Here is a 19,035-nt window from a genome sequence, read left to right as displayed (position 1 = left end):
ATTTGGCGCCCTTAGCTTTCTGCTTCACAAGCGAAGTCTCCAGCTCAGCTAGTCAATGTTGTTATTTTCATATATCACATTGCTCCTCTCACAGTGCCACATGCTAGTAGAGTAATTCAGCAGCTGAAAACCAGCCTTTCATACCTTCCAGCATTCATCACCCTTCACATTCTTTCTTTGGCTAATTGCTAAAGATGGATTCTTCCTTCCATCTTGTGTGGCTGTTTTTGTGTCAGGAATAACCTATCCTCAGAGCCCATTTTCTCCTCCAGCAACTTGTCCAATATCAAAACAATACTGGAGGGAGCTCAGGAGGAAATGACAAACCATCACTGAATGCAAAGCCTTGACCTACATGAGAATATTTAGGGTCAATTTGGTATTTCTTAAAATGACCCTGGTGAGGTGACCGTGTGGCAGGAACATTTGGGATTGGACAGTATCAAACTCACTACAGCTATGACCAAATCCTGTTGATCCTGACTCAGAGTTAGGTACTGAAAGAATCCCCTTCTCAGGGCTTCAGGGTTTGAGCCAGCAACAGCTAAAGGGAACATAAGTATGTACAAAAAAAAATAATTTACCAGATATAAAAACCCCTATGAAACAAAGTCTCATGCCAAGTACAAAAAAACTTCCCCATGTCCAAAACTGTTCATTCCCACCTTAGATGTTCTGTAGTGAGGTGTCCCCTGTGCCAGCCACCGTGATATGGCAAGTACAGGCACAATTGTCAGAAAAGTGGAAAATGAGAAAAGGCTGGGACACCTTCAGTGATGTCAAGACTGACATTTAAAGGCTATTTCACAGCCTGATAGAAGACAGAGATGATAATATTCTTTAAAATTGAACCAGAAAAGAAGTAAACCAAAAGTAACACTATAACCACAGAAAGCCCTTTGACTGTCAGGGAATGTGGACCATCAGCTAAGATCTTGCTTTGTAACTGAGAGCCAGAGTCCAAATTTCAGCTGTGCCACCAGCTGCTAAAAACACCTGGAAAAGTCCCCCATGCCCAACTATAATTCTCCTTCCACTGACATGTTTTCTCCAATATAATATTACTAGGAACACTCCTGTTTGCCCAATAAACCGCATGCCTGCTACTGTGGTGACAGAGACCAGAGGGAGGTTTTAAAAGCAGGTGATAAATTATTCACCAAATAGATGTGGCATAAACATACCAAATGACATGAGGCAGGGTGAAATTTCTGGAGTTTTACTACAGCAGGGCAACTCTAAGTCAACAGTGGCCATCCTGCTTGTGAGCAATGTGTCATTGGCAGCCATGGCAATAAAAGCCAAAAAAACAGCACTTCTTAACACCCACAGTCACCACATCCCCCTTCTCCCCTGCCTCTTTCTGCAGGTAGGCTGATAACATTCCACCTTCATGGAAAAGAGTGGTTAAAAACTCCTCAGGAGAAACTAATAAATAGGAGTGGGCCTGAAGGGGGCCTCAGATGAGATTGGCAGTGCAATGACCAAAGCATTAGTGATGGAAGGACACCCCCAAGAGCTGTGTTAACATTTAAGGCACTGCTGTAGACCTGGAGCTTTGGCCCCCAATCCAGCTGTCCCACTGAGCAACTCCAACAGTTCAACAGAAAAATTTAGCTGTAATAATTTATACAAAAAAGTTATTCAATTCAGAAGCCTTGAGTTCCAGTTCTTTCTTTGTGTAATGCTCTTCAAGTCAAATTTATACTCTAAACCATTATGACAAAACACATTTAATTAAGAACAAGAAGCACCAAAGCTTTCAAATTCTTTCCTCTCTCAGACCCTTTTGTTTTCTCTTTCATGTGGAGATTATTATTTCGCTGCTAAAAAGCACTTCTGTGACATATATGCACAACCAAGCCCTTTCCATTTCAGGTGTGAGCAAGGACTGCCAGCAAAGCAACCCATTGGAAGCAGGATCTTCAAAGCCAGGTATCAGCAGGCTGAGGCACTGCACCCCAAACACCACGTAGGTGTTGTGCTGGTGGCAGATGTGCAGCCAGCAGGATGCACCCAGGGACCCGGGTCAGCCACGCCACTGCCCTGTAAGTGACAATGGACGTGTCTTCATGCCAAGAAAGGCTGGGGCAGCATCCAGCAGGGTTTGCTGTCCCACTGGCTGATGGAATCACACTGGTATGCCGTGTTCATTCCCACATATCCATGGTATTTTCCAGTGCTTTTGTTTCTCAGCAGGCCCAGTGTCACACTACGACACAAAATAACTCTCACATTCACGATAGATCAAAAGAGGGGAAAAAGAGCAAAAAGAGGAAGTTTATTTTCTGACTCTGCAACATAATAGAATTCTAAAAGTGACAATGGATTGGAGGATGAAATTACTACTTCTCCAACTACACTGGTCAAACCAACAGTCCATCAATTCTCTCTTCTCACAAAGAAGAATGCAAAACAATCATTATTTATACGAACAGTGTGAGAAAACTCCAGTAGAAATATGTAAACATCAGAAGGCATAGAAAACTTTTAGGAGAAGTTTGAAACTTTTAAAAGAACAGGGTGACAGCCCAAAAGCTGAGTTTTGGGGCTAAATGCAAGGGATGTGCTGTGCAGGGACAGGGTTTAGTGGGAGGCTTGGCAGTACTGGGTTAGTGGTTGGACTCAGTGATTTTAGAGGTCTTTTCCAAGCTAAATGAGTGCATGATTTCGGTGCAGAAAATTGAGTGTTAGGCAGACAGGAGTGTAACCCCTGTCAAATGATCTGTTCTGTGAGCTGCACACAGATCAAAGGAAGGAAAACCAAACTCTCTTTCCAGCAAAATTCCAAATTGATTAAGGACTTTAGGAGACAAAGTACTAGAAAGACCTCCCTTCCAAGATAAAGATGTAAACATAGCAGGGCCTGAGAGATTCACTTGCCCCAAGTATCTCTTTTCTGGTTGCCCCAAAGTGGCAGCAATGTCAGGGTGATGGTGGGCTGCGGGACCCCCAAGCCCTGCACAGGATACACTGCTCTTCTCAAGTCTGAAGCATTTGGATGAAAAGTTTAAAACCCTCAAAGACACAGTGGAATTGATTTGTGATTAAAGGAAGGATTAAATGCTGAATCTAGGGCAATCAATAGCCCTGCTAATGCCTAGTGCAAGATTTCCTGCTCCAGTCAAACCCCCTTTTCTTTGCTTTGAGACCATTGTCCTTATCAGCGGAAAGATGATCCTTTAAAGAGAATGTCTGTCTTTGTTTGCCCACACACCCCTTTCCTCAGCACTGCTGCACCACAGCACCGTGCCTGGGATGCCACTGCCACCCAAATCCTGCTGGATGCTCAGTTCCCTATTCCTCAACTCCCTTTTCCTCAATTCTCTCTTCCTGTGCTCATCACTCAACAGCCCTTCCCCCCAAAAACCAAACCTGCCCCCTCCCCACAACATGTGCACCTCTGAGTGTCTCCAGACATCAATCTTTCCAGTCTCTCACACACCTCAGCCCAAAAATGCCACTCCCAAAATCCCCACACACCCTTAAAAGCACCAAAGGCATAAATTTACTCTTAGAAATGGGAAAGGCTCCACTGGCCTGGGTTCAGCTTTTTTCTGTCTCCTAGGACTGGGCCCAATCTCTGCAGCATGTTTACAGACAGTGATGTGGGATGTGGCTACCCCCACTATTAATTTTAACTTATCAGAATCCATAATAACAGCAATTAGTCCCCATTAAGCAAAGGATCTGCATGCTTACACTTCACAGCCACAGATTTTATTTCTTCTCTTGCAATTAAGTATTTTTATTAGCCAGATGGATCATGAAATTATTAGCAGAACTGGGATGTAAACTCTCTAAAAGCACCTTAAGTAATTAATACTGATTTATAAACATTCAGGATTAGAGAACAAATACTTAATTCTCTCCTAATCCCTCGGCCAGCTCTGCTTTGTGCTCAACATACAGGAATATAGATTAAGCAGCCTGAAGTTAATAGCATTCGAAGGACAGAGCCGATCAGTCATGCATGGCACTGTGATAGGCAATATGCTTCCACCACTGATTTACTGTAACCTGTGGGATTAGGACAAATTCAAGTGACTGTCACTTTCCTCTTCCATTTCCAGCTTTCCCCATAAACTGCCAGACACTGAGATTAAAGATATGGAACCTTTAAAGAGGATCAAACTGATTGGTCACCTTATAAACCTATAAACCAGTGCACTACACTGGGATTAAGGGACAAAACTTCTATCACCTGCCTACTGTTTCTATTGAGTTTCATGAGAACTGATTGCTGTTCCCTGTCCAGCTGATAACTTGGGGCAAACCACATCTGGAGATTTCTGTGTCCCTTGTCATCCTCATCCCCTCCTCTGCTCAGCAGGTGAGGTCCCAGAGCCTCCCACAGCACCACCCACTCTGAACCAGCCCACCAAGTGCTGTTGTCATACAAACAATGAAGAATAAAACACACCAACATCTGGTACTGTTCACCTCCATTTCAAGCTATGTGTCAGCATGAAGTGCACTGCTTTGGGTGTCAGAATAAGTGCCATTTTCTGAAAAGCTCCTAGGTGCAACTCATTGAGCCAAAAAAATGTTTATTTTCTCCTCTCCTAGCTGGTAGTGCCATTTTTATCCTGCCAGTTAGACAGCCTTAAAACCAAAATATTTTCAATTAAAAAAAAAAAAATCCAGTGCTGAAGTGAATCAAATGGTGTAACTGAGGAGAAGAAAAGTCTCTAAAACCTGATTTGAGGCAAACACCAAGACTGCCACCCCACTGCATTATCACACAGGCACAAACACAGCTCAAGCCAGCCTGGCAGACCCAGCAGAACACAGGGTGCTCCAGTCTCTAAGGCAGGATTGCACTCACATGTCACATCCAGTTGCAAACAACCAGGAAGGGAGAGGAGAAAGAGATACACAAAAATAAGAATCACACTGCACATTTAGCTATGGGTCACCCTATCTAGGCACTGGATGGAGCGGAGAGTTTTGGGAGGGGAAAAGACGAAATGAAGTACTGCTGTTCTTCTGCAGGGAGCAGCTGTGCACCTGCACCAGCCAGGAGCTAGCACTTCATTTAGCACCATCATCAGCTCAGGTGTTCTACAGCAGCACCTCTGCCCACAGCACCAACACCAAACCCTCCTGCACACACTCCTTTCCCTTACCAAGTCCACTTTGCCCTCAGGTGAGCTAATATACATCAGGATCACTTGCCACAGCATCTTTCCCAAAATAATCAGATCCTGCACTTATGTAGCACTTCAGCTCTCAAAAAATGTCCTGGTGTTTTATGAATTTAACAAGATAAAGTACACATTCTCTTTCCAGGTCACTTCACCCAACACTGAGGTATGGGCTGCTCAGGGATGAAATGCTGCAGCTGCTGCACTTTAATAGTTCACTACAAGTTTTATAGCAGCAAGAAAATACCATCCTATGCACTAGAAACTGCATTTTGATACTTGAAATTGGGAGTTAGCCATGCATAAGAGAAAGGGAAAAAAGCAACCACCAGAACTCACTTGGCTTGTGCCTGACACCTGGGGTTTATTCATTGCTGCCCAACTCATGGATGGAAGAGAGAGGGAAGTGGTTTGTTTTATCCTCCCTGACAGATCTGAATTTGATCTCTGCAATTATTGTGTGTGTTCTTCTATCACAGCTGTGTACAGCCAACTAATGATCAGCAGTGAGACCACCCTGAAACAGAGGTGCCCTCTGAAAGGCCACCAGCTCTTCTCCATCCACATCACGCACCTTCAGCAATGCAGAAAAGCAAAAGCATCAGAGCAGAATTCTGGATTTTGCAGTGTTTTCTCCCCTAGTGATCTGCCATCAGTGGTAGCTGACAAATCAGCTTCTGGGCACATGCAGGAAGCTCCTGTTTGCTCAGTGCAAGCTGGGTCACTGTTCTCAATGCAAAGCACGTTTCTTCCTCTCCCAGTTCAACTCTCACCACTCCCTGTGCTGTCCCCTCAGATTATTTTAACATTATTCATAACACTGCATCCCCCCTCGCCTACCTCTCCTGTCTGGAACAGCCCTCTTATCTGTCAGCCACGTCAATCCTCCAACTGCTTCCAAACTTTCTTCAAAAAACCTCTCTCCTGTCACTTCTCAGCTCTCTTGCTTTCTTTCCTCGTCTATGATTTTCATGTGGTCATTCATCATAATGGAAATTTCCCTCAGAAAGCTGGGTATGTGCCACCAGTTACCTTTTTCACATGTTTTTTAGACATTTGATCCAATGAATAAAGTTGCATATAAAATAAAACTATTTTATTTATGAGCTGCAAGCACTAATTCCCAACATTTGTTCCAAGAATTCAAAGTCAAATGCCTCTCTCCAGCTTTGTGTAGCTGCCATGAATGCTAGTGGATACAACATACAGCCAGTGAGGAGAGATTGCTCTTGGGTGAAAAGAAGGAGTTCATTTGGGCTGATATTTTAAAACAAGACAGTCTGTTTAACTCCGAGTCCGTTCAGTGGCTCAAGCCACCTCAGAGTATTTGGCAAAAGGAGTCCCCTGTGCAGCCTCAGCAATTTGGGACTGGATGTTGAAGCTGCACTTCTCTATCACAGTGAATAAGTTACTTTCTGGCAGATGGAATAAGGGTCTTTAGAGGCCAGACTGGAGGTAATTAACAAGAACACTTTATGTGCTGCTTCATCGAGCCCCTGCATAAACACCTCAAGGAGTCTTCTCCCAACCATGGGGGTTTAGATTGCCCTGCGTGGGTAGAAATGCAGCAATTTCAGGATTTCAGAAGCCAATATGCATGGGAGTCCAAATGTATATTTAAATTACAGTGCAAGCCACATTACACAACGTACATGGGAACCTAATGAGAAGAGATTTCCGTGCTACTCCTCATTCTCACAGGTAAGAAATAAGTCCAAGTGAAATCACTGCACATTAAATACAGGCTGAAGACACACTTGCATAAATATTTACCCTGGCTCTCTTAGGAGGCTAGTCTCCTTACATAAGTGATGCAGACAGACCAGAACTTGGAGAGCAAGAACAAACACGGGCTGGCCTCTATAAAATACCTGAAGTTGGCCTTGGGAATACCTCTCTGTGCAGTGTATGCCATTTTGCAGGAACTGCATTAAGTCCCATGAGCTCTAGATCAGCTTTCCAAAGTCCCAGTCTGAGTGCTTGAAGTTTTACCTTCTCTGATAAGGCAGAAACTCCACATGCAAAAGGATATTTTGGGCACCCACTTCCAGCATTACTGCAAAAGGAAATGAGCTAATACCTTCTCAGTATTTCAAGTATTGCCCATACAGGGCCTATCATCATTTGGTCAAACTCTAAAACTCTCCAAAGCTAAGCCTGTGTATGTGGAAGGGGCAGATAAATCACTTACATATCAGCCCTCTTCAACTCCCAAGCCCTGCGGAGAAGCCTGGAAACACAACTCATCATTCAGCCATTTCCCTTCCTATTTATCCCAGGAATTTGACACGAAGGCCTTAGAGGCTTGGAATTTCCCTATAAGCAGGAGCCCAGAAAGCTCAGATCCCTGAGCAGAGGCAGGACCTCCCCTCGATGCGGGGGGACTTTGCTGGAGGTGGCCATGAAGGTAATGATGACAAGGGGGCCCAGCAGAGCAGGCAGGGTGGCATGTCCATGCAGGGCATCACCACACACCCACATCAGCCTCCTGCTGCAGCCACCAGCAGCCCCTGGAGTCAAGCCGTGTGTTGGCTGCGCAATTCCATACTGGTCATGAGCTTGATGAGTGATATTTGCTGCAAAGCACCTTGTTATGTTCTAATGAGGGATGCCAGGAAAAATTAATTAGAGGGAAGTAATGCTGCCTTCTAAAGTGAAAACCTGGAAAGTGTCCAGAGAGATCTATGCAAATCATACACTTTAACCATGGGATTTCTGCAATATTTTCTATTAACCATCAGTCACTAGCTGTAAATCTAGTCTGCCTTCATTAGAAACCAGAAACAGGAACAACTGTAGTGGTCTTCCACACTAAATATGTTACACCCTTATGCTGCAATTTACCTTTCTCTAAATAATGCTATTTTCCCCTATGCTTAATATAAAGAATAATGCAAAGACAGCAGTACAGTTATTTATTTGGAAGGGAATGGAAAAGTGAAAGGCAAACATGATATAAAATATTATTATTTATAGACCACAATGCTGTGCTTCCTGCAGTGGAAAAGCAGAAGACACTGCCTCTTCCCCAGAGAGATTTCATTGTAAGTGAAGCAGAAACAATACTGAACAGTCACAAACAGTACATGGAAGAACACAATTTGAGCTGCCCTTATTTCAACACAGTTATGCACAGTGATTATGTTGAGACTTATAACCCCTCATACTTTGTGTCTGTGTACAGTGTTTTAAAGTTCAGTGCCTCATAGAAGAAGTGCATTTTAAAAGGAAGGCTTTATGCAACTCAGTAGAGTCACCCTGAATTTAACTTGAGGCTGCTCTTCAAGTGAAGGAGGCACCTAGCAAAGCCCAACACACAATGTAAGAATTCTTTCAAAATCTGCACTTATAAAAACAAGGAAGGTGTGCAGAAAGACCCGAGAGCATTATGAGGCTACAGGATTAAAAATCTACCAATTCAGGCCAGACTTTTACAGCCATGTACTAACCAGGGCCGGGAGCATCTGTGTAGAAAAACAGGCACTTTCCAGCTTCTCCAGTCCTGAGTGTTCACATACAGAGTAAAAGAGATAATTCAGTAACTAATGCTCTAAGACCAGGGTTTGCTTAGGTGCTTTTGGCACTTGGGCGCCAAAATCCCATCCAGGTTCAGTGGTTAAAACCTGGGGGATTGCAGTGTGGAACCATTTGGGTTTGTGGGGCTACTTCTCCAAGGGCACAGGACAATTTCAAGAGCAACAGTGAGCAGCTGCACCACATAGCTGCAAGAGAAGTATCTTTAGAGCACAAACATCTCTGGTTTTGTCTTCGCTTCTGAGCAACTTCAAATTATTTACTGCACTATAAAATGCAAAAGAAGTGATCTCCCACAGCTTTGTTGCATAGTCCTGTTGAGATACAGGGTTTTTACCAAGTTTTTTGATATTTTGCTGTGATTTAGGATGTGTTCAAGCCTAAGGTAAAACCCACTGTAGTAGGTGTTAATGTAGTTTCATTAGCAATCAAAGGCACTAAAAAGAGACCTAAAGACTAAAAAGAAACCTCATGAGCAGTAACCCCAAAACAGTCCAGGACAAAGGACATAGTACAAGATGTACAGTTTGCATCTGAGGTCCTTACTTACAACGACTTAGCTACCTCCTCCAAAAGCCAAGGCAATTCTGCAAATGCAAAAAGGTAAAAATAACATCCTCCTCTGAGTATCATTGCTGAGGTACTGGACTGTTGCCACTTTCTTCAGTAGCTGAAAGAGAAAGGCAGATTCACTGTCCTTTTCTCTTTTGTTGGTACAGAACATTCACATCCAAAATTACCAGAACACCTCTGGAAAATCTCCAAACCTGAGCAGTTTAAAGCAAAAAAATAACAGGCAAACCTTGTGCAACATTCCTGAAGCTGGGGTTCTAAAGGCTGGGTAGGGTTGCAAGGCTCTGCTGTCCAGAAGATAAATGGGATTAGCATGAGGAACAAAATAACATCAGCCTGGTGAAGCTCCATCTGCACACCGCTGCATGGGGTACACTTGAAGGATGACCCAATGCTTCCCCACTGAACTTAAATATCACAAGAAATGCTGCAGCTTTCCTAGGCCACAGCAGCAGGCTGTTCCTGGTGGCCTGGGGGGACATCCTCTCCTTCCTCCCAGCACCCCAGCTCGCAGCCCTGGACTGTGTGTGCTGTGTAACCTCTCCTAGACTGGGAGCGGAGGCGGCGGAGCCCAGAAAGATCTGGTTTGTTGTTAACCCTGGTCTAAGCCTTAGAAGCTCCAGTGAAATACCAAACCCCACTGCAGCTGATGCCTTGGAACGGCTACCTAGAACAGAGGCTAGACAGAGTTAAAATAGGTATTTATTAAAGGGCTTCAACAGGTACACCTTGGGCAGTGCAAAAGCCTCGCAGAGGCTACACCCAAGGGGTTACACAGCACACACAGCCCAGGGCTGCGAGCTGGGGAGCTGGGAGGAAGGAGAGGATGTCCCCCCAGGCCACCAGGAACAGCCTGCTCTGTGGCTTAGGAAAGCTGCAGCATTTCTTGTGATATTTAAGTTCAGTGGGGAAGCATTGGGTCATCCTTCAAGTGTACCCCATGCAGCGGTGTGCAGATGGAGCTTCACCAGGCTGATGCTGCATATCAGGGGTTAATGCTCCAATTACAGCTTCAGCTAATGAAGTCATTTACCCCCAGTTTGCTCCCCCCAATTCACTTTTGTTTGTACAGTTTGGGGCCTGAGGCTGTGGGGTGTCCTTGGTTGGTAGGCCTGGAAGGATTGTTTTGTGTGACCAAGATGGGAGCAAACGAATGAACCTACTAACTAACTAACTAACTAACTAACTAACCAACCCACACTCTGTATGGAGTTTGGAGTTATGCACTAATGCAGTACAGGATCTGAAAAATCTAGGAGCTAAAATCCTGAGGCATCCCAGCCAGGCCAGGGGCGCTCAGGGCAGCGGTGGCTCCCTGCCCCAAGGACGCTGCTCCTGTGCCAGCCCAGCTCTGCTGTGCTCTGTGATTCACAGACCTGGGCACAGCTTCAAAAGCTACAGCAGCAATGAGTCACGACACCACTTACTCATAGCCTGCTGTAATGTTTAGGGAAGTGATCACAAGTATTTATACATCCAATATACAGAAACTGCCACCTCCTCCACACTGGGCTAAAGCTACAGCTGCTACTTGCCTCAAGCAGACAAAATATAAAAAGATTGGAAGGCTGAACAGAGGCGGAGGGAGTGACCAAAGAACACAACCAGGCTCCTGTGTGTGCCTGGACCATCCTTGGGTACTGCAAAGGTAGAGGGATTTAAAACAGCAAGAAAAGAGTTTAAAAAAAAAACAAAACAAACCCAAATCCTCTACTCATATTTTCAGCTCTGGGTTAACTTCTGCAGTCAGAAGACTTTCGTAAGATTTATGAGGAATCACTTTGTACATTGCCAAATACATCTAAAACCAGATTTTTAAAAGCAAAGAGACTGAAAATAAACATCCAGTGGGTTTTATAACCTCCCTATGTGCTACTGAATTTGAGATAAGGGCAACCCCACGGAAGCACGTGGGATTTCCAAGGTAAGAGAGCTCACGATGATGTGAGACAGAGTAAAGAGTAACTGGGTAAAACACGTCCCCCAAGAGCTGACCTACAATTCATCTCTAGTAAGCACTTTTTGTTTCTGTCCTCAACACTTGCATCATGCCACTGACTTGCCTTTGTTTAACTGAATGTGTCTGAAGCCTGACTCTCCCCAGCTAGCCCATGCTCATCTTTTCCCAAGCTTGAGGATGGAAATCAGCACCGAACAAAAAAAAGCAGAATACCAACCAACCAAAAATTGCTGTGCAAACAGAAATGTTACGGTTGTTGAAGGCTGTGAAGAACCAGCCTTTTATTCTCCTTCTCCTTCCTGTCGTTCATGGTCCCACCTGTTGGTTAAACCCGGCAATGGCTCCCCTCCAAAGCGTCTTGTTTCCTCATCTGCATGGATTTCGGTCAAAAAGCAGACAGATAAAAATGCCACACCAAACAAATTCACCAGTTCTGGTGTCGCCTCTTGCAGAGAGCTTTCAGCTAAGCAAAGTTTAAATTAACTTTCTGAGAGGGCACAAAAGCCAGACCTCGTGTAATTACATACTCATCTCTCCCTTGGGCTCAATATTTATTTATTTTAGGATGTCTAACAGCTCTCTTGGGCTTGCTCTACAGCTCTGGAAAAATGATTACTTAGTCCCTGAACCTACAAACGGCATTCTGTGTAAATTTTACATCCAGAGCTATGCTGGGTGATTAAAAAAGGCAGAGTTTATCAAACTTTCTGAAAGCTTGATTTGCCTTCATGGCTCACCTGTCTTCATAAAACCTGCTGCAGGCTGAAACAATGGGTAAAATTTCACAATCAGCACTTGAGTAAGAAAGAGAAGGTGTTTGCAACCACTTAACTTTATTGATTTTTATTTTTGTCTTGTTTTCCTTCACAATAATTGGCAAGGGTTTTCTGGTTGTTGGTTTGGTCTTTTTAAAACCCACCTTATGAGGTTATTAATAAAAGTGCACAGCCCACTGTACTTTAAATCTTTTTTTAGCTCTCAAAGGGGACACAATCTACAGTATGAGGTGGAGAGATCTTTCTGGCCTTAAAAATCTATTAGCTCTGGCATTGATACTTCAATTCACACACGAGTCATTCCTCTGCAACACCCAAAATTTGACTCCTGTGGGCTTTAGGGCTTCCCCCATTATCAGAAGGATTTTCCAAGCTGTCTATTTTGTACCATTAGAGGTCCATGTGCAAAAGCAGATGTTTTCCCACCAAGGTGCTGCCCTGGAGGTCCATTTGAAACACATTACAGTGAATATATGAATGCACGGAAACACACAGCTTTGTGTTTGTTTGTTTTAAAAAAATGATATTTCATAACACGCTGGCTCAACAGCTGGAACAAGCTCGAGGACTGGGCTCCTCCGAAGGGGATATCCCGTTAAGATACATGACAAATTGAGCATTTGTGTTGATATAAGATCTGCTTTTCTCACGCTCGAGGAAAATGTGGTGTATTACCTCTTTGTCTGGAGTCTGAGGCTAACTGAACTGAGGATTATGTGAGGCTGACAAGGACCTTTGTCCCCCTCCTTTCTCTACAGGCTGCACATGCAGCTTTTACCAGCCTTCCCAACACTTCACTGCAGACAGAGCAGCAAACCTTGTACAAAGCCACCTTTCCTGGAGAAGCAGAGACACATAACTCATTTTACTTCAGGCAGTGGGTCTCCAGGAGGCTTCAGACCACAGCTTTAACGTGTGCCCGCTCCATACAGTGTCAGTGGGAAATACAAGCATTTACCGGCAGGCTTCCCTTCCAACCTGCCAGCCTGACTCCCCTCCTGTCCTCACACCAACCATGCCAAGGCACCAGAGATACAAGTAGATTCTGATCATCTTGCCAGTGAAAAGTCATTTTATCTATTCATGGTCTGCACTCAGGACTAAAAAAATAAACTTCATGCTAAACCATGAAAGAGCTGGTTCTCAATGAATATGAATTGACACTCCCATAAGTGTATGATGTCTGTTTTTTAACATTGTGGTATGTTAGTTTACAGCTCAGGTTTTATCCATTCAGGCTCTTTATTGTACCCCTAACATTCTGGCCCAGTCAGCCTCTCCTGGATCACCAGCCTGGGAACAGCTGGATTCACTCAGCAAACTTTTGCTCTCTGGTGTAGGGTGACATGGCCAGCAAGAACCATGCTGCCAGCCTCAGAAAAAGAAGTTTAAAAGCAAGCCTAAAGCTGCAGTGGAGGAGGAGAGGAAGAGAAAGAGAAATCACATTTTTGTCTATATCACAAATTTAGTTTCATTTTGTTCTTAGCCTGGCTGAATCAATCACTGTTCCCTGACCATCCTGTGTCGCTCTTAAAATACAGTAAAGAGTGAAACCATATTAATGAAAATCAAGGAAAACAGGAAATGTAATTCTGAATACTGAGTTCTCAAAGCAACCTTGAGCAAATCATTCTACTTCATAGCAACTTGATTTCCCCAACCACAAAACAGAAGAGCAAATGCTGTGCTGTTACTTTATTTGAGCGGCTGTTCTGAAGTCTCTTAGGATATGCTTCGCAGATGGAGAAGTTGATGAGGATGGAGATATATATATTTATATATATATATATGCATGCATATATGAAACATTCATATGCCCCAGTGTGCTGAGCTTCCAACATGGCAAAGCAGCAATGGCAGTAAGAAAGTGGAAAATATCATTTAAGCCATGATGGCAGCTTTCAGAAGTATAACAGCATGAGTTCCTTCCTTCCACAGGTGCAATTGCCTGGTAAGTGAGGTGGGGTGTCATTTTGCCAGCTACGAACAGTTCATCCTTCTAGCTGGTCACTAGCAACACACTTTTCTATGTTTTAGAACCTGGACAAACAGGAGAAAATAAATAACTTATCAAGGGAAAAGACTGCAGATATTTTTTTATGACCTGTGGGAACAGAGGTCCTAACAAGTCTGCAAAACATTGCATAAATGCCTCCAGATAAAATTGTTAGCTCTGGATGGTGCCCATCTCCTAAATGCTTAATTGTGAAATTATTTCCCAGAAGAGTTTGTTTGTGTTTTGCTAAACCATTAAAGACAGGCAGCCCAGATCCATGCAAAACCCCCAGCAAGGAAATATTTAAAGTATGGGAATGTTTTAGGCCGGCCAGAGAATTGGGACTGCTAACAGAAATCAGCAAGTTCAGACTTAAAAATGAAGAAGGCAATACTTCAGGACTGCTTTATAACGTAGACATAAAAGAGATGATAACTATTTAAAATACTTCATAAAAGTACTGGAACTAAGCATCTCCTAGAGCAGAGCCCTGACAAATCACCCAGCCACCTACATGCATTTATGGTTGTGGCTGTCCAGGGATCACTTAGAACTAAATTAGCAACGGAAGTCATTACACAAGGAATAATTCCAAGAAACTGCAGTCTCAAGAGCAGAAAGTGAATGAAGAAATTGAAATTGCAGGCAATGGGGCAAAATGACAGCATACCAGACAGACAATTTCCTCAATGAAAGAAATATGAATTATAAAAAGTCAGGCAGTCAGCATGTGTCAGAAGTGCCCTGAGGAGCCTATCCTTATTTCCCCCTTTTGGCTGCAGAAGGCCATTTAACGCTTTCCATTTAAGTGAGAAGGCACACGATGAGTTTCCTTAAAAGCCATGAACTCGGATTCCTCCCAGCCTGAGGATTGCTTCTGCCAGGTGTAATTGCAGTGCCCTGGCCCAGTCAGGCTGTGGGCAGCCAGCACCCACCACACAGAAAGCTGAGCTGCTCTGCAACAAATTTATCTCTGAGAGGGAATGAAATTCAAGGAGAGTTGAAATTGAAGCAGAGTGCAGAAATCACACTGCTATTTCCTGTGCCCCGCTTGACAAAATGGGACCTGATATTTGAGATGGGCAGACCTCTTCATCTCATTACTCTGTGACAGGATGAGAGAATTTGTGCAGGAAATCATGTGCTATGTTTCTCCATCCTGGTGAAGTACAGAAAAGGTGCTTGAAAGTCCCAACATGTTCTTCATTGCACAGCCCTGAAGAGAAAGTCCAAAAAGGCCGTAAAACCCTTAGATACCTGAAGCCATGGACCTCTTAAGGTACGTAGAGCATCCTGAGGCAAATGATCACAACATTCTCACCTTGTCCTTCTCTCTAACATCTGCACTTGGACTGCCAAGCCACACAGATGTTTGCTCTGATGGGTTATCCCCTCTCTTCAGCTCTCCTCCTCTCCTCATGGAGATGCACCATGAAAGTGGCACCAAGCCCAACTTCAACCCAACTTTCAGCCTGCTGCCCCTAGAGCGGGGTAGGTGTGTGCTGTAGAGCCAGGCAATGCAGCAAGGAAATGCAGTACTATCAGCAGCACTGATGTGGCTCTCCCAAGACAAGAGAAATTCCTGCAGATGGCTCTAGCCCGTCCAGGAGAGGAGCAGCTACAGCTGCCAAGTGCCGCAAACCACAAGGGCTGATCAAACGGGGGCCATACTGGTACACAAATAAGGGGCCATACTGGTAGACATGTGCACCAATCTGGGACAACTTTTTTTTTTCCCTGTGTCACTGAGCAGGGCAGAGGAAATGCACTCCGGATACACACACGCACCCAAACCACAGACAGCTTGCTCTGGGGGAGCTCAGTCCTAATCACAACCAGGTCTCTGCTGCTGGAAGCCCCTGGTCTGTGGTTTTTAGCCTCTCAGAGCACAGACTCAAAGGCACAGGCTGCCTCTTCTCCATTCAACAAGGCAGTGTCCCTGGCAGGGTGGTTTGTGAAGAGCAGCTTTCATTTGGTCAAGATTTTACACTCCTTCCCTTTCTGGCTGAGGAGAAAGGATTGAGAGCAGTCCTGAGGAGAGGACTTGGGGCTGTCAGTGGATGAGAAAGAGACCAGCCAGTGGGCTGCAAGGTGAATGGACTCTGGTATCTGTTGGACTGGAGCTGCAAAAGCACTTGTTCCCAGCCCAGTGGTTTAGCTTTAAGAGAAGCTTTAATGGAAGCAGTTCAGTCAACAGAGGAGGCTTTGAAAATCCTACTCTTAAAATCCTTTGTGTGTGGGCAGCTGCTCCTTGGCCAGCTGAGAAGCCCTGAGGCTTCAGCCAAGCCGCTTTCCCCCTCTGGTTGTGAGCACTGAGGCTCCTGGCTGGCCTGAGCCTCGCTGGCTGACGGAGGATGTAACAGCAGCACGAGGACTGAGGTTGTGCTCTGCTCCGGGAAGTCAGAACCCCCTGGCTGCATCTCTGCTGCAGAGATTTCCAGCCCCACAGCCATTAGTGCATGTCCTTTCCTCATGACTGAGCTCAATAAACCTCAGCACCCCGACCCCTGTGTGTGACAAGTCAGATTTTCACCTTGTCAATCCTGAAGAAAGGTCTTTACAGACTGTCCCTGCACACCACGGGCAGCCCTCGTGGGGCCTTAACAAATGTTGCTGAAAGGAGAGGAGCCCAGACAGATGGCTGGTTTGGAAAGCCCTGTAACCTGTGATCTGGACACGCAGGAAGCAGCTCCAATTTGTCTTGACTTCTGGTTCCTTTGCAAGAGGCTGGTGTGTACATAAACAAAGTGAAAGCACAGGCTGCAGTGGTGACAGACAAGCCCTGAGAGCTTCAGCAGAGCTTAGGACCCAGGACAGGTTGCATCCCAGCAGCATTTTGTAAAAGGTATTGTTGTTAACTCTCAGGCTGGACAAGGTAGAGAGCTCTCCTTCATGAATTATAGATGAGCCCTCTGATGCACCAAGTGCCAAATACCCTGATGCTCAGCTAAATGCAAGGGAGGAGGGAGAAAAACCATGCAAACAGCTCATTTCCCAATCTGGTGTGAGTTTATAATGAAAAACTTTCAGAGGCCAAGGGACACACTTCCAAAAGTACCCCCATAAGGCTGCAGACAAGCAGTTAGATCTTCAAAGAGAGATCTAACCCTCTAATTCAGGCACATAATGAAGTGGACAGATTAAAACAAAACAAAGCAAAACCCATGCTGAGACAACAGCAGCTGCCCATGTCCACCAGCAGCTGAGAAGGACAGCTGAGAGAGAAACGGGGGCCACGGGGGAGGGCTCCAGCCCTGCAGCCTCACCCAGCAATGCTGCTGGGACAGCCCCTTCCTCCTGCAGGTGCTCTGCAAAACCTGCCCAAGGAACCAAGCAGGGAGAAGGCAGAGCATGCAAACCACCAGAGAATGTTATCTCCACCAGGGCATGACACGGGCCTTACAAAGCATCCCCCAGCTGGTAAAAAAGATGAAGGGTTCTGTGGGATTTGGTAACTCGAATGCTTGCATTACTGCAAACAAACACTTGTAGCTTTTGCAGATGTCTGAAGGACTGTCAGGCAGCTGTGCAAAAGGAAGATGAGGAAATTGCCCATAAGAAAATGGTTAATTCAGACCAAAAAGGCAAGAGCAAAAGAGCTTGGCAGATCTTCTGAGGGCAAAGTTACAAACCCCCCTTACTGAAAGTCTGGATCTGGGAAACTCAATCTGATAGAGTTAAAAGACACTGTTTTGGCCTGTCAGAGCCCTGAACCAGCCACGTTCAGCCCAGCTGCTGCTGTTCACAGCTGCAGTGGCACCTCTGAGCAGAGAACCAGAGAAACACAGCTTTCCCAGCACATCAGGGACCTCTGAGCAACACCAGGTAACGGTACACCAAGAAAAAAAATCACATTTATTTGGGAATAGTTACAGATAGGAAAAATACTATTTTTTAAATATAAATTATGACAGTGTTGTAAGAGGCAAAGGTAAAGCATTTTTAAATAGTTTCACCTTATTAGCAGAAGGTGATGGTGGCTTCCTTCTTTTGTGTGTCCCACTACCATGTCAGAGCTGGCTGCAGAAGTGAGAAAAGATTCTTAAGGAGGTATTCAGGTGTTCTCCTAGCAGTTTTAACAGCTGGTTTCTTTTTGCCAGTGCTGTGCTTGGCCCTCTCGTGCTCCACTGCAAGATGTTTCTACCAGCTCTCCTTACCAGGACCTGGCAGCCATGGCCACTTTGAGGGACAGAGGTCTGCAAACAGATGGCAATTTTACTGAGGTTCACAGAGCCCAGGAATTCCTCAAATCTCCTGCTCTTACCTGACTCACAGGACCAAGGCTCCACTGCAGGTGGCCTGTCCTGACAGCTTTCCTGGGTGGATTACAGTGAGGAGCCAAAGGCTGGAGCAGGTGGAAGCACCAGGAGATGCCCAGGGATGCCCCTGGTGTGCAGGATCAGGGGCTGCCAGCACACACCTCCCTCCAGGGTGGAATTACTTGCAAGAAAACAGCAGCAGCACCAATACTGCACAAGTGATAAAACATCACTTAGTTTGCACCAGCTGAGCCTTCTGCCTCATGGGGTGGCAAGGATGGGCTGTTCAGAGAACCCTAAAGCTGCTCTCTCATGGAGAGCAACAAAAAAGCCTGGGGAGTTCTTTACAGTTCCTTTTCCACCACGCACTGGGACCCCAGTGATGCTTTTGCTCTGCTTGACTTCTCCTTATTACTGGCTTTTGCAGCACCTCACGTACCTGGGGACACAGGGACAGGCAAGACCACATGGACAGTGAGTTTCTTGGTCTACTAAATCACCAGGATATCCCATTGCTCTGCCTTTTTCCACATGAATTTTCCAAAACAGCTTTTTGAGCCTCCACAATCCTGTTTCTTTACCAAGCAGCATCCTTTCTTGCTGCTCCAAAACTAAAGTCTGCCCTATACACATGCCTGAAAGGAAGAGATAGGCCCTGAGTATGTCACTTGGGAGGTTAGCTTAGATTGTTTTTAATAGTTTGTGGTGCTCATAACTGGTTTTAAACTGACAGAGGAAAGCGATAAAAGAGTAAGATCTGTGTTTCTGAGCTCACATCAAAGAAGAGCTT

At 45.0% G+C, this 19,035-nt stretch overlaps 1 protein-coding gene across 3 annotated transcripts in view; it reads right to left on the bottom strand.

Annotated features, from left to right (window-relative positions):
• GPC1 (glypican 1) overlaps window positions 1-19,035 on the bottom strand; it is a 200,695-nt gene that overhangs the window by 162,572 nt on the left and 19,088 nt on the right. The window contains exon 1 of one of the 3 annotated variants that reach the window (XM_068201360.1): window positions 10,288-10,415. The exons of the other annotated variants lie outside the window; for them this stretch is intronic. The gene's annotated coding sequence lies outside the window, so the exon portion shown is untranslated. Of the gene's footprint in view, window positions 1-10,287; window positions 10,416-19,035 lie in introns of those variants that run through there. 3 annotated transcript variants of the gene reach the window in all.

This window comes from Anomalospiza imberbis, chromosome 10, assembly GCF_031753505.1.
Source record: "Anomalospiza imberbis isolate Cuckoo-Finch-1a 21T00152 chromosome 10, ASM3175350v1, whole genome shotgun sequence".
NCBI lineage: Eukaryota > Metazoa > Chordata > Aves > Passeriformes > Viduidae > Anomalospiza > Anomalospiza imberbis.
Note: the sequence above shows the minus strand (reverse complement) of the source record. Positions and strands in the feature narration are given on the sequence as shown.